The sequence below is a fragment of the Pelodiscus sinensis genome, chromosome 5 (genome assembly GCF_049634645.1).
Source record: "Pelodiscus sinensis isolate JC-2024 chromosome 5, ASM4963464v1, whole genome shotgun sequence".
Lineage (NCBI taxonomy): Eukaryota > Metazoa > Chordata > Testudines > Trionychidae > Pelodiscus > Pelodiscus sinensis.
This window is the reverse complement of record NC_134715.1, coordinates 62,880,568-62,894,791: the sequence shown is the minus strand read 5'-3', so window position 1 is coordinate 62,894,791 and position 14,224 is coordinate 62,880,568. Positions and strand designations below refer to the sequence as shown.

At 42.9% G+C, this 14,224-nt stretch overlaps 1 protein-coding gene across 4 annotated transcripts in view; it reads left to right on the top strand.

Annotated features, from left to right (window-relative positions):
* The window catches only part of MARCHF1 (membrane associated ring-CH-type finger 1), a 711,901-nt gene that overhangs the window by 238,519 nt on the left and 459,158 nt on the right, over positions 1–14,224 (top strand). For 2 of the 4 annotated variants that reach the window (XM_075930153.1, XM_075930151.1), the window contains exons 1-2: positions 1,186–1,889; positions 2,373–2,466. The exons of 1 other annotated variant lie outside the window; for it this stretch is intronic. The gene's annotated coding sequence lies outside the window, so the exon portion shown is untranslated. Of the gene's footprint in view, positions 1–1,185; positions 1,890–2,372; positions 2,467–14,224 lie in introns of those variants that run through there. One more of the 4 variants, XM_075930154.1, reaches the window with a different exon arrangement.

Below are 14,224 nucleotides of genomic sequence, written 5' to 3'. Positions count from 1 at the left end.
TTCTGAATTAATGAGTCTAGTAACACTTCACTAAACCCCAATGATGGTGAGGATACTAACTAAAGCAAGCAAACACTTCATAATGATGCCACTATCTACTAAAATTTCAGAATTGCAATCATGTTTATATGATTAAAAATATATCAGTGTTTCCTGACTTTGTATCCAAAAAATATTTAAACAGGCAGTGGTTAGTGACATAATGCTTAATTTTTGTAATCCCAGATTCTAGAGGAAAAAATTGTCCCCTAGCGATAAGGGGAAGAAATGTAATGGTTCACTTACTTTCAGAAGTACAGAAGAAACCTATTTTGCAGCCATATAAGAAAACTAGCATAGTAGAGCAATAGTAATTGAGCTTGCTTGTATTTCCATTCTAAATCATTATTTGTAGGGCATAAAACATTGTCATTTCAAAACAGATTCTGCAAAAGATCCAGAATACAGTTTGTGAGAGTGAGTGAAAATGTATGTGCAACTACTTTTAAAATCAAATTTAAAAGTCTTAGAATCATAGAAGTGTAGGACTGAAAGGGAGCTTGAGAGAGAACCTAGTTCAGTCCCATGCACTGAAGGCTAGAGTAAATATTGTCTGGGCAATCTCTGACGATGTTTGTCTAACCTGGGAGAGGGTGCAGGGAAGGCCACCCAGAGGAACAGGGAGGGGGAATGAACAGTCACCCCATTTAGCAATTAAGATTTTGGCAAAGGCACAGAGGGACGATGCTACAGAGAGCTACCATGACTTGCCTATGCCCTCCAGGCAATTTATTTTAGCATTAACTACTGTAATTAGGAAGATTTCCCTAATATCCAACCTAAACGTCCCTGGATGCAATTTAAGCCCATTGCTTCTTGTCCTATCATCAGACTTTGATTTAGAACAATTTTCTTCCTTTTAATCTTCATGAAACACTTTTGAGTGTTTCAATAAAAATGAAACTGAAACATTCCAAAGGTGGCTTTCCAGAATCTTTTCCAGCTGAAGTTTTTTAGATATTGAGAATCTATATAGTTTTTACCAAAAAAGAGAACTGGAAACTTATTTGGAAAAAATGGGTGTAAAAATTTTTCCATTAGAACAATTCCTTTTGGCCGAGAAGCTGTTTTTGCTTCCAACATTTTTTTTTTCTGTAGAGAACACATTTTTGGAGCAACTTTGGTTAAATCACAGAATTGCCCCTAGGAAAGGAAGGGTGTAAGTACCAACACCCAATGGCTGGGATTCTTTCTAATATGATCAAATATGGAGGTTATGGCATGATATGTAGCCTATTGTGCTGTGGAAAAATTCTCTGCGCTGTAATGCCCCATTTTAGTAGCACCTGTTCATAATTGAAAGCAGTTGTGTTGGTTTCAATGAACATTTTCCCAAACTCTCTGAGGGTTGAACATTTTGCCACTGGTGATATGTGGGGTTATAAAGCTATTTTTAACAACCTCTTTCTGGGCTATGCCTGCAGCCCCTTGGCAGGAGTGTTGTCTGGTGGATTACAGAAAGATGATCTGTCCTTTAGACCCAGGTTCCTTGCCGGCCACATCTGTCCCCTGCTGCTCTCTCAGCAACTTTGGCTGCCTCCCGGTGCGCTGCCTGCGTGTGACATTTCCAGCTGGAGCCTGCCGCTCTCGCTGCGCCTGCTCTGGATTAGTCCAGCCTTTGGGCATGGCAGCTCTCTGCTGGATGACATCATGGGAGCGGTGTGAGAGCCGGTACGGCGAGGGGGACGCGGCGAGGGGCGGGGGAGAGGCAGAGCCACTCGGCGGCCGGCTCTGGAGGAGCGCCTGGCAAGCCTCTGGCCAACGGCTGGGGAGAAGATGCCAGAGCCCCGCTTTGCAGCCTGCGCCGCCACTTAGGCAGGCTGCTCCCTGAGAAACTTAGCCCGCCGCGGGTGAGTGCGCGCTGCAACCGCGAATACGCCTCCCCACGCAAGGTGCGGGGAGCCTCCGAGCGATCCGCGTGGGGAATCCCCGGGAGCTGCCAACCCCAGTGCGCTTGGGGCGCACGGGCCGGGCGCGGCATCCCCTGAACGCACTGGAGGGGGCTGTGTGCGGGGCGCGTTAGCGCTACCTGGCTGGTTAATGGTGCGCCCTGCGCTCTCGCCAGCGCTGCTCGGCTTTCGCTGCTGCTCGCTGAGCGTGGTCAGTTCGTGTCAGTGGGGCAAACTCGGGGCGCTTGGCTCGTCAGGGACCCTGCACCTGGCTCTGCTGGCTTCTGGGGAGCGTGGCACCTGCTAGGACGTGGGGCGGCTGAACCAGTCCCAGCGCTTGCCAACTCCGCCGCCGCCCCGCAACTCGCAGCTGGGAGAGATCAGACTTAACAAGCAGCTCTCCGCCCCTCGCTCATTCTTGCTGCTCTTTTCTTTCACCCCCAGAGCCCTTCCACGCCGCGCGCAGATCCAAGCTCTTCCCGCTGCTTTAGTGACTGGTAAAGGAGGCTGGGGGGCGAATAATTCCGACTCTAAAAATGTGAGTAGTGCAGATGACCGAGAAGTTAGTTGCCATCGCACATGTGACTCGTGATTTATATTGATTAGTCTTATCTCTTTCACTGCTCCTGAAATCCGTTTGTTTTTGTGCTTGCACTTCTGCTTAGAAACTCTCGTTTCTGATTTTTGTTTCCCAAGATGGAGCCCATTGACTTCACATTTCTCCCCACAATCAGTTTTCAAAAACTGAGGAAGAGGTTAGGAGGGAAAAGAGGCTTATTTGGCTACTTGTATGCAGCTATTCAGATAAGCTTTTTGGGTAAAGGGCTTTCCTCCACTCAGTTATTGTATTAAGGGACAATTTCACAAGCCTCTGTTTCCAATTTAGATATTCCAATCATCTGAAGTGGGTTTGCCCATGAAAGCTCATGCTGCCATCTACTTGTTTTGTTAGTCTTTGGTGCTACTAGACTATTCATTGTTTTTTTTAAAGTTTGTGTTTCCAATGTGATGGTTTCTGAAAGTTATGAAGTTTCTGAATAAGTGGAGTATTCGGGCAACAAAAATGATCCTGGTAATTTGGGAGAAAAAGTTGACTAATAGTTAATTTCTATCAGTTGTCTCTAATGTTCATACTAACTTACTTGAGTGCAGTGTGAGAGTCTGCAAAAGTGACAAGGAGTCCGGTCGCACCTTATAGACTAAGAGATGTATTGGAGCATAAGCTTTCGTGGGCAAAGACCCATTTTGGTTTGGTTAGTTGGTGCTTACAAAAGCAAGAGACAAGCTATACCAGCTTGTGAATAGTGAAGAGAACTATTCAGAATAGCTCACTCAGGATATGTCTACACTAGCCCCCTAGTTAGAACTAGGGAGGCTAATGAGGGAGACCGAAATTGCAATGAAGCGTGGGATTTAAATGGATTTAATGGGCGGTCACCATTTTGGAAATTGACTAACCTGGAATAACTGCCCAGTGAATACGCGCAGCAGTGAAATGGGAGTTCAGAGTAAAGCCCTCATTAAACCTCATTCCAGGAGGAATAACAGCTAATTAGAATTAAGGGCTTTACTTCGAACTCCCATTTCACTGCTGCATGTAGATGTGGGCGGTTATTCCGGGCTAGTCAATTTCCAAAATGCTGACCGCCTGGAAGCATGCTAATGAAGGGTGAGATATTTAAATCCCGTGCTTCATTTGCAATTTCGGTCTCCCTCATTAGCCTCCCTAGTTCGAACTAGGCGGCTAGTGTAGACATACCCTCTGGTATGCCAATGAACCTCACTATAATTATTATTGCTTAGCATTTTAGTTCTGGCTCTCTTGAGCAAGGTAGTAGATTTCCTCCTAATGTGCAACATATAATTTCTCACAGAATCTTGCCTTCTCCCTTATTGTATTCCCCCTTACTCTTAGATTGATATTTGTGCTCTCAGGGAATAAAAACCTGGCCACTTTTCCCATTTATTTCCTCTGTTACCTTCCAGCCATTGGGGAGATAAAAAGAAGGGAAACATAACTGAGTAATAAATCCAAACAACCTTAGGAACAATTTAAAGCACTCGAGAGGCAAAGTTTCTCCTACATTGGGAGAATGGGCCTTCACAGTAGGTTATTGCCAACATTTAGGCCCACAGACTGTTCTCTGGAAATCTGATAACTGTTTTGGCTTTCTTCCTTACATCCCTGCGACACATGACTCTTCAATGCAGCTGAACACATACAGTAGTGTACTCCCTAAAAGAATGAAATTTGCTTGTAGAAAACTTCACTTTCAGTGCTGAACAGCTACAGTTGAGCATGGTAGTTGACTTACTAAAATAGTTCAGAGCTAATTAGCTGTTGCTTGCCATTGACTTTGTGGTTATAATTAAGGTTTCCAGATTAAAGCAGCATCCAAAACCACTCTTCTCATGTAAATGGCTTAAAAGAAGGGGGGGGGGGAAATAGCTTTTCTAAAATTCTAATTAGATTATGAACCTAGACTTATTGCTGTGAAGCTTTTGTTTTTATCTACAAATAGAAGCTGAATAGTGTTGAAGCTTATAGCTCTTACTCTGTTAAGCTAGTCAACAGGAGTGACATGCAAATCTCATAACTGTTATCTTCTGCCTGTAGTTAGGAAGATTTACTGCCATGATGTCTGGACAGGTCTCTGGCTCTGTCCATGATGATAACCAGAAGGCTGCTTGCATGTGTGCTTAATGATGTGGGCCCATTGACCATCACAGACCCCAAGAGGGCCCCCAAAGACCACAAATAAGATAAGGCTTGAAGGTGCTCAACCAGCTTTATTGTTAAGTAAAGTACAGTCAAAGTTGTCAGTAGACTCTACCGAATCACTACACGCATGTACTTACAACAATGGCCTCAACACAACCAGTGGGGAAACTCCCACTGCCCCCCACTGGACAAAGACAGTCTCCCCATGACACCACTTTATATACAGGTACAAACAAGTTATGCAGGTTGTCACCCTCTGACATTGTCAGGTTACCTCTCTCTGATGCTTGGTAGATGCCACCCATCACCCTGTGTCTTGTGCTCTGGTTAGATCATCTCATTGACCATGCTGTCACTTAGATTCTTTCTTGAACCTGGGTTGGTGTCAGTGGGGAGTGGGTACCAAGGTCTTTTTTAATGAGCTGCTGGTACCATGTGGTTTCAACTTATGAACAGTACGAATTACTGCTCTATATCTGAACCTATTACCAATTAGTGTTTTGCACTCTGAGACCTGTTTGTGCCAAGTTCTGTGAGCAGGGCCCTGCCTCTTTTTCACTGCTTAGCTTTACTTGGTTAGCCATGTTTTGTCCATTGTTAGCTAGGCCTCAGACCAAGCCTGTGCTACATGGGCTTATGTCTTAGGCCTTCATCTTACTACACAGCCTACTAATTCACAGGATGTTGTGAAAGAATCAAATATACTTGAGACAAAATACTGTACTAGGAGTCGAAGAACTTTGAATTATGAGTTTATGCAGGGCTGGATTACCCCATAGGCAGACTAAGCACGTGCTTAGGGCACCAACAAAAGAGGGTTACCAAAAAAAAAAAAAAAGATTTTACGGTATAGTATTTGTTTTTATTTTGAATTACATATGGGAGGCAGGAGCAGATGACCATTTCGCGGGGCTTAGGGCAGCACAATTTTGCGGGGCCCCCTTTTGCCACGGTGCATGCGCGGTGGTGCCACAGTGCATGCATGCGCAGGGCCCGGGGCGGCCGCCCCGCTCACCCTGCCCTATATCTGCCCCTGATGGGAGGGCACCATAATCTTTTCAGTGCTTAGGGCCTCTCACGGTCTTAATCCAGACCTGAGTTTATGCCATATGTTTGGTCCTGCAATGTGTGTCTAAGGTTAACTATTTGAGCATGGCTAACATTGAAGGGGAGGAAAGACCAGATACTGTCCATCCAGAGGAGAAAAAAAAATCTGATTTCTGCTTCAACACAAACATCCACACCATCCAAAGCATGGACCAGCATGGCAAGTCCTAAGAAGCTTCCTTGGAGATTGATCCTGAATTCAGGGCCTGGGGCATTGATCAGGTTTCAGGTGAGTTTTTGTGGTGGTGTGGTCCTGATAGGGAGCAGACACACAGCTTCTTTGTGTACACAGGACTGGCTAGAAAGATTACTGAAAAAGATTGCTCTTGTTTCCCTGAACATGGGAGGACCAAACAGGACTTGATATCCATCCTTTGTAAATCAGCAGAATTGGATCAGAAATGTGACTCAACTTTTTTCTTCTAATGGAAACTGCCAAGATTTTTGGTTCTTTCAGGTTAACTGCTCAGACCAATGAACAGCTCTTTGTGAAGGTATTTATAAAGTGTGTGTACCCATGTGTATGCAATGAAAACAAGGAGCAGAAAGAGCCCTCCGATTCAAAGGGCTCTTCCTATGACCATGGCTACTTACGTTTTGTGAAAATACTCACCTAATAGTCCAAGTTGTTTGTTTTTACTGCCCCTACAAAGGTGAAAAGGTTTTCTGTTTGGCATTGAGTAGCTAACATGCACAATTTAAGTTTAAAATTTTATTATTTTAGTTATTGTTTTATAGTGTGTGAGGAAACCTAGTATGTAACTGCATATTAGTTCATGGAATCAGATGTAGCTTCAAATTTCCATCTGATTAGTAGCATCCCATATAAAATAATGGATTTTGTCTGTTAAACTAAATTAATATGTCGAGGGAGAGAACTGAGTTATAGTTCATGTTAGAAGTAGTCAACTTAATTATTCCTTAGCTTTTCAGAAACATGCAAGTCCTTCCCTTAGTTCCAGCTATGCTACTGTAGCTCTGTTGCTAAAATGCTAGTCCAGAGCTACAAATTCACTGAAAGCATAAAGAAGATGGCTTGAAGCAGTGGTGGTAATTGAGGGAAGCTAAGAGTTCCTTTCCCCAGATTTTTTTGCATTTACTCCAAGTTGCATAGACCTCAGAGCTAAGGGCAGAGTGCAATTAGACTGTTGCAGAAATTTGACAGAAGAGGCCAAATTTCAGTGAGTGGTTTGTGATTTGATGCATGGATTTAAGTGCCATTCAGATTTGGCCTGGTTGTACCTGCATCCTTGTGGAGTGAGGCCAAATGGTGATGTGATCTGGAGTACAGAGAGTCTGTTCCTGTACACTGGAGTAATGGGGAGTTAGGGTTGCTAGATGGCTTAACCAAAAATACTGAACGCCCTCCCCCTCTCAACTCCCTCCCCCCCAAACACCAGGGGAAAAATTCTGTTTTTTTTGCGGGGGGGGGGGAAACAAAGTTGTTGAGCAAAAAAATAGGACCCCAAGAGTTAAGAAAGTAAATAAATAAAATAGCATGGCCCCTTTAAGTGCATGCAGTGTCAGAATAGGGATAGGAAGAGGAGAGGTTGAGCACTAAGACCCAGGGAAGGCATTGCTTCCCCTTGCTCAGGTCTTTAGGCTTTTTGTTGGCGTCCATCTTGTTTTCTTGGTTGAGCCAGAAGGGAGCTTCTCTGAAGAGCCAGGTAAGCGGGGGGTGGGGGGACTAGGCCCAGTTGCTGAGGGTGTTGTAGGGTTGCCAGTTGTCTGGTATTTTCACCTCCTGGCAGGGGGGGAAAACCAGAAAATACTGGACATTTTAGGTGTCCAGTATTTTCTGAATTTTTTTACTGGACAGTCTGGGTCAATACCGGACACTTGGTAGCCCTATGGGGAGTCCATTAGAAACGTGACTACATGGTGCATCTGTAGGTAAGAGGACAGACTGCTAAGCTGAAGGAGACCCAGGGTCCTGACAAGGAGAGGCCAAAAGCTGAAATTTGCCCCCCTTCTTGTGCCACCCCAAGAGATATAAGTTGGTGCCACCGGCTGGGATGTGTCAGAGTGGCAATGTTTTCAGTTCTCCAATGAAGTTAGGTTAAAAGGCTGTCATCGCTCTGTTTGTGACCTCAAGTCAATGTCATTTTAAACACACATGCCAAGGAGGAATCCTCAATATATGTAACATTTATTTGCAGTAACATACTGTATTCCTGAAGACCTAAACAATGAGAGTTGTGGGTGCTCAGCACCTATGAATAATATTGTATTTAGGACTTTTAAATATGAATCTACAAATCTAACTATAGGTTTTGGAGTTTGGAAATCTTGACCTTTAACGTTTTGAATATATCTAACAATCAAGGAGAATGTATGGATAATATCCTCGCAATTGGGTGCATTTCTTCAAAGCAGAAAATTAGTAATGTCCTCAATCGGCAGCTACATGACCTATAGCTTCCATATTAAGGAAGGTATATTTTGAAGCCCAAGCATGTTTGTCTTTGCAATTTTAAACACTCCCTGTGAATAGTTGCAAAGCAGCACTGAATAAATGGAAAACGCAAAGTCCAAGGAAGAGTACTGGGAGTGACTCTAAAGCACTTACCTCCTTTCCTCCAGTGTATTGTGGAAGAGGTGTCTTTTGCCTTGTGGTGGTGGAAGACATAAGGGAAGTAATTGTTGCTTGTGGCGTGCATTTATTTTGGTTCCAATTTTGCCGCCTCTATACTTGTGTAAAGGATGAGAAATTCCACCTGTTAGTGTTAAACATCTTGGTCCTCTCTATTTGACTGCACCGTCATAACGTTGATGGAGTATAGAGTTTTCCTTCCATGTGCAGGTCTATGCAGTACACTCTTCCAATCCTTGACTAAGGCCTTGTCTACATTTACTGGGAGATAGGTGCTGTGGGAATTGATCCCCTGGGGGGCGGGGTCAACTGCTGATTACATTCTCATTGACATCAGTACACCACCATATCAAGAAGCATAAGGGGAATTGACAGGAAAGTTTCTCCTGTTGACCTTCTGCAGTGAAGATGCCACAGTAACTCGATTTAAGGTATGTTGACTCCAGTTATGCTGTTTGTGTAGCTGGAGTTGTTACTTCGTTTGGCATTGCCTCCTAGTGTAGACCTGGCCTAAGTGGCTGCTAAGGACATAGATAAAAAGCAAATGTCAGGGAAAAGACTGTCAGCCTATCCCAAAGCATCTGAATATGTTGTTAATTGTCTGAAAGCATACCATATAAGCATACTATCCCTATACAGCAATCTAGCTCAAGATTCCATGTCACAGTGAGCATTCAAGAGTAGGCATGTGTCTTGGATAGGAGGAAGCTGAACAGCTATCCCTTATCTATGCTAGAAGTGCATTTTTGAGTGTCACTGTGCAATGGTGCTAGTCTAAAGCAGTGTCTGCTCTCTCTAGTACAGATGTCTGCTGGAAAAAATAGGGGATGGAATAACCTATGATAATTGAAGAGTAGCTTCTCTTGTATAAGTTGCATCTGCTCTCATACCTGGGGTGGATGACAGCTGAGCCAGTTTCCGATCAGACTTACAAAAAGTAGGCAGACATTCTTAGACTGGCTTTTAATAAATATGTGCTCCTATATTGCTGTACTAACTTAATATGGAGCCATAGGGAATCCATACTAGGTTCTTCCAATCAACCCCAGATCATTTACTTGGGTCAATAGAATCTCAGGACCTTACACCAAAACCAACACAGTGGTCTTAAACGAACTGAAAATTTAACAACTCATTTTTTCTTAGTTATTAAATGGCTAAAGCATATTGAGTTGCCCAGATGATTTTGGGGAGCACAGTCCTTTTTGTTCAGTACTTTCCATGCCAGGATTACTCTGTCCTGAGGTGGGGTAGGAAAGAGGTGCTCCAAGGCCTTTTTCCCCCTTTTCTTTTCCATCTTGACCCTCTTTTTCTGGAAATATCCTCACTGTCTTATGGATCAGGCAGTTTCATGGCTTACGAGCTCGATCATCAGTTCTTTCATATGAATTGCAATTCTAGTTTGCACCTTTGCCTACTTGCCACTTCAGGTGTTTTGGGGGATAACGTGCAGATGTTTATGGTTCTTTTGTTATTTCTAAAGAGCTAACTTGTAAGAGTTTTCTTATATCCACCACATGTTTGAGTTACGCACACATAGCAAAATTTCATAATTCCACACACAATGTTTATACGCATAAGAAAATATCCAGCAGAGGTGAAATACAAGGCCATCTGAAGTATCATTGGAAAAAATTATCACATTTTTATAACCAGGGTGACCATGTTAATGGGGGTGGGTGTATGTGTGGTGAGCCTGAAGAGGAAGGTAACAAGTACTTTGCTACAATATAGTGCACCTATGCTGGTAAAGCATTCCTACTGTAGATGGTGCCTGAGTGGTGATGCATCAAATTCTGCTCAGTGCCCATGTGCAACTACATTGAAATAGATAAGGTTGAACAAAGTTGAAAATAAACTGTCAGATGATACTTTTTTTATAGGGCTGTCAAACGATTAAAATTTTTAATTGTGATTAATTGTGTGATAAATGTAATCGTGTGCAACTCCCCTTTGAAATGCTATGGCAGCGTTTCAATGGGGCAGTGCTGCATGGAACCTGGGATCAGCTGGAGTTCTCAGCTGACTCCAGGCTCCATGCAGTGCTCCTCTTTAAGGCACTGAAGCAGCACTTCAAAGGGGCAGCACATTAGGTGCCGGGGATCAGCTGGGGATTCCAGCTGTTCCACCCTCTCACCCTCCACTCTGTGTTGAAAGCCCCTTTGAAGTGTCGGAGAGGCACTTCAAAGAGGCAGTGTAGCATTAATATGTTAATTTTTTTAATGTGTTAATCCTGTCCTGCGTTAATTGCAGGCATTAACCGAAGTCAATTGACAGACCTACTTTTTTGGTCTAATGACATGAAATGTGTGTAAACAGTTAATTTTCTGCCACAACACTAATGAAAGTGTCCTTCAGATGGATACTGAAATTTTAGTAGCACTCCTTTTAGTGTTTTCCTACTACTTAGCCATTTCTTAACCCAGTTGATTGTGAAATGTAGTCCTCTTCACTTGTATTCCTTTTCGCCCAGTTCCAATGCTATTCTGAATTGCTGGTACTTTTGTGGTCTGCAGTTTTCCTTTTTCCTATCACATCACCAGAAAAAAGTAACCTTGTTTTCAACTTTCACCCAGTCACAGCTTGTGTTATCTAAAACTGGTGTTTTGTTTTTGAGTGGAGAAAGGAAATTAACTTTTTTAAAAGAAGCAAAGAGTAAATGAAGAGGAGCACAGGAAGAAAGGTGAAGAGAAATAACAGTGAAAAATAAAGGGATCAACACTGTTAAAATGAGAGAAGGTGGGTGAAGAATTTTGAGAGCAAAAATAAAAGAATATCTCTTGAAGAGAAGGAAGCATGAAAGATTTAGAAAATGGAAAAAGGCCTTAGGAGATTAAAGGGAACAAGAACCAATAGACTACAGGGGAAAATGCGTGTGTGAAAGCTGATAAGATGAAAAATGTAATAGAGCAGATTTAAGAATGAAAAGGAGCAGGTAGGACAAGATATCAAAATCAAGACCCAAAATACTATATCCAACTTTGTGGATATAGTATATGAGAGAGAAACAGAAGCCTTAGAGTAAGTTGAGTGAATACCTTAACAATGATTCATATTTTTCATTTGAAGAAGTGGATTGTGCCTGCAAAAGCTTATGATAATATTTATGTATTTTGTTAGTCTCTAAGGTGATACAGGACCATTGCTGTTTTTTAAATTATCCGTGAGAATGTGTTCAACTTCAAAAGCAAGTTTGCCTGAACTATTTGCAGCCCCTTTATATTCATTTTTGAATAACAGTCTAAAGAACAAACTTATCAAATGTTCCTGCCAACATAACACAAATTAAGAACACAGTATTCAGGGACTGAATTTCAGTTTGGTACCTTCAATTATTTATATAGAAAACTTTATATTATGGCCATCCTGCCATGGAACACAAAATGTTACATAATTTGTCTAAGGAAGAGAATGAATTTCGATTGCAACGTTGGAAGAGAGAATTCCAATGAAAGAATAGTAAATAATGTTAACACTTGTTATCCACTTCATAAAAATGGTAATTAGTGGTTTCTTTATATGGTTGGGGATGGGGTAGTGGTTGGTGTTAATTTGAGTGAACTGAGTTCCAGAATTTGAGGGAGAAGATGAACAGTTGGTCCTTTGTAATTTATTTCTGTTTCTTTATAGTAGTCATTTTTCATCATTATTACATTACTAGAAGATTTACCTGGCAGTGCTCAGGTCGTTTGTGACAGACCCTGCCCCCCATGCTTCATGAAATGGACTCATGGACATCAATATGCATAACTCAAAGATGCTTGGGACAAACTGCCTCATATAACCTATCAATCTTAATATCTTAAAATGCTGGGTCTGTATATCTTATTTTGGTGCATGTACCATTCTTGTGTGTAAAGTTAGATATATGGAGTATGGAATAGTTTATGGTTTTAAATGTGCAAATGAAAGCCATCAAGGGTGTTTCCCTCGATGTCTAGAATAGATGACCACATGTGAACCATTCCCTTGGTCCTCTAAGTCTCAGTGGTTGGTCAGAGGAAGTCACATGTCTACCTCAACTGTAGGAGCTGTCCAAGCAATAGAAGGGTGGAACGGAGAAAGCGAATTCCCACTCAAAGTGGAATCTTTAAAAACAGTAGGAGACTACCAGGTCCGTGTCTCTGGTTTACTGGTGTGGCACACTCATGGGAATGAACTAAAGATCCCAGGGTGAGGGAGTCCCTGGTTTGAAGGCTTAGCTAGAAAAGGAAAAGTTTTAGGGTGAGTTAGTAATGAATTTGTAAAAAGTTTGTGCTGAGGTTTTAGTGTTAGAATTAGCTATGCCTTTTCTGTTTGTAAGCTAGTTTGCTCTGCCTGTTCTCACTTAAATCCTACTGCTTGTAATTAATAAAATCACTCTTATTTACTATCAAACCCAGTGTAAATGGTTACTTGTGGGAGCAAACAGTATGTTTATTCCCCCTTTCATTATTAAAGATGGCTTACCTAAATAATGTATTTGTGGTTCTGATCCTATTTGGAGAGTGGTATCCCGGGAAGCTGGGCCCAAAACTGCATTTTCCTTGGACCAGAAGAGTTTCAGTGTCTGTACCGCTTCTTGGGGAAGTGGGGGAAGTGATTTCAGCTCTGGTCCTTGGCTAGGGGAGACCAGGAGCTGGCCCAGCAGGAGAGAGCCATGAGAAGCCCCAGTGAGCAGGAGGGCAAGAGGGTCTTCTGTGACTGCACCCTATCACGGTATAGTAGTCATTTTTCATCATTATTACATTCATAGAAGATTTACCCAGCATTGTTCAGATCCTTAACTCAATTAATTCATGACTCAGGATGAGGGGTTCAGTATGGAGGCTGCCCTAGGAGGAGAGGACTACTCCAGCCGCACTCCCCCACCCCCAACCACAGTAGCTTGGGGCCAGGTGAGAAGCTTTTGTCCATGGCTGCTACAGCTCGAGCAGGCATAGCAGGGGGAGAGTGAAAGTCCTCCATCTAGGGCAGGGGCAGGTTCGTCTGTCCCGCTGAACTTCCCAGGCAAAGTGAAGAATGCAGCAAACTATGCACTTCCCCTTGCTCCCTGATAGAGGGGAGCAGCCAGCAATGTTTCCATATGAATTGGAGAGGCTGAGGGGAGAGCTTCACCCCTCACACTCTCCCTAAAGGGCACCTGGGTGGTGAGAGGCTTGGTACTTGGGCAGTCCCAGATGAGGCGGGAGGCATGCCCAGCTAGCCCCTTTCATCTGCTTGGTGATTCTCTCTCTCTTTTTTTTTTTCCTGTAAGAAGCAATCCCATTCCTGGCATCTTTTTTTTTTTTTTTTTTCTCCCCCCCCCCCCCCCCCCCGGCACAACCAAATTCGTACTTTGCTTTAAGTTATGATAAAAGGAAGTTGTATATCAAATTTGGAGGAGTTCTTCAACAGGCAGACAGATGGACAGACCAACACAAAGACAATTTTTTCTCAAATATATAGTAGATCTCTCAAAGCTCCATACAAGCAAGCTTGAATCAAGGGAAAAGGTTGTGATTCTGTCCATCAGGCAAAAATACACTCAAGGGCACTCAAGATGTGGATAAAAATTCTAGTAGCAAGCTACAAGAGAGTGAGTGAAATTGTTGCCTGGACAGAGGACAAAGCAACACATCTGTGTCACTTAAGTCCTACTTCAGCTTTGTTTTAGTGGCTCAACTATGCATTAGCCCTCTGCCCAGGAGTGAATTGCACCAAAAATAAATAAGCTGCTTAGCATATGGGTTAATTATCAAGCACAAGATGTCTGATTCCAAATGATCAGAGGAGGATCTCTGAGAAAATTGGGCAGAAGAGTTTGCCAGCGATGGCACACTCTCTACCTTAGCTTGGAAAATGAGCAGTCCTGTGATACCTTGGAGACTAACATATGGTTTCATGAGCCTTCAT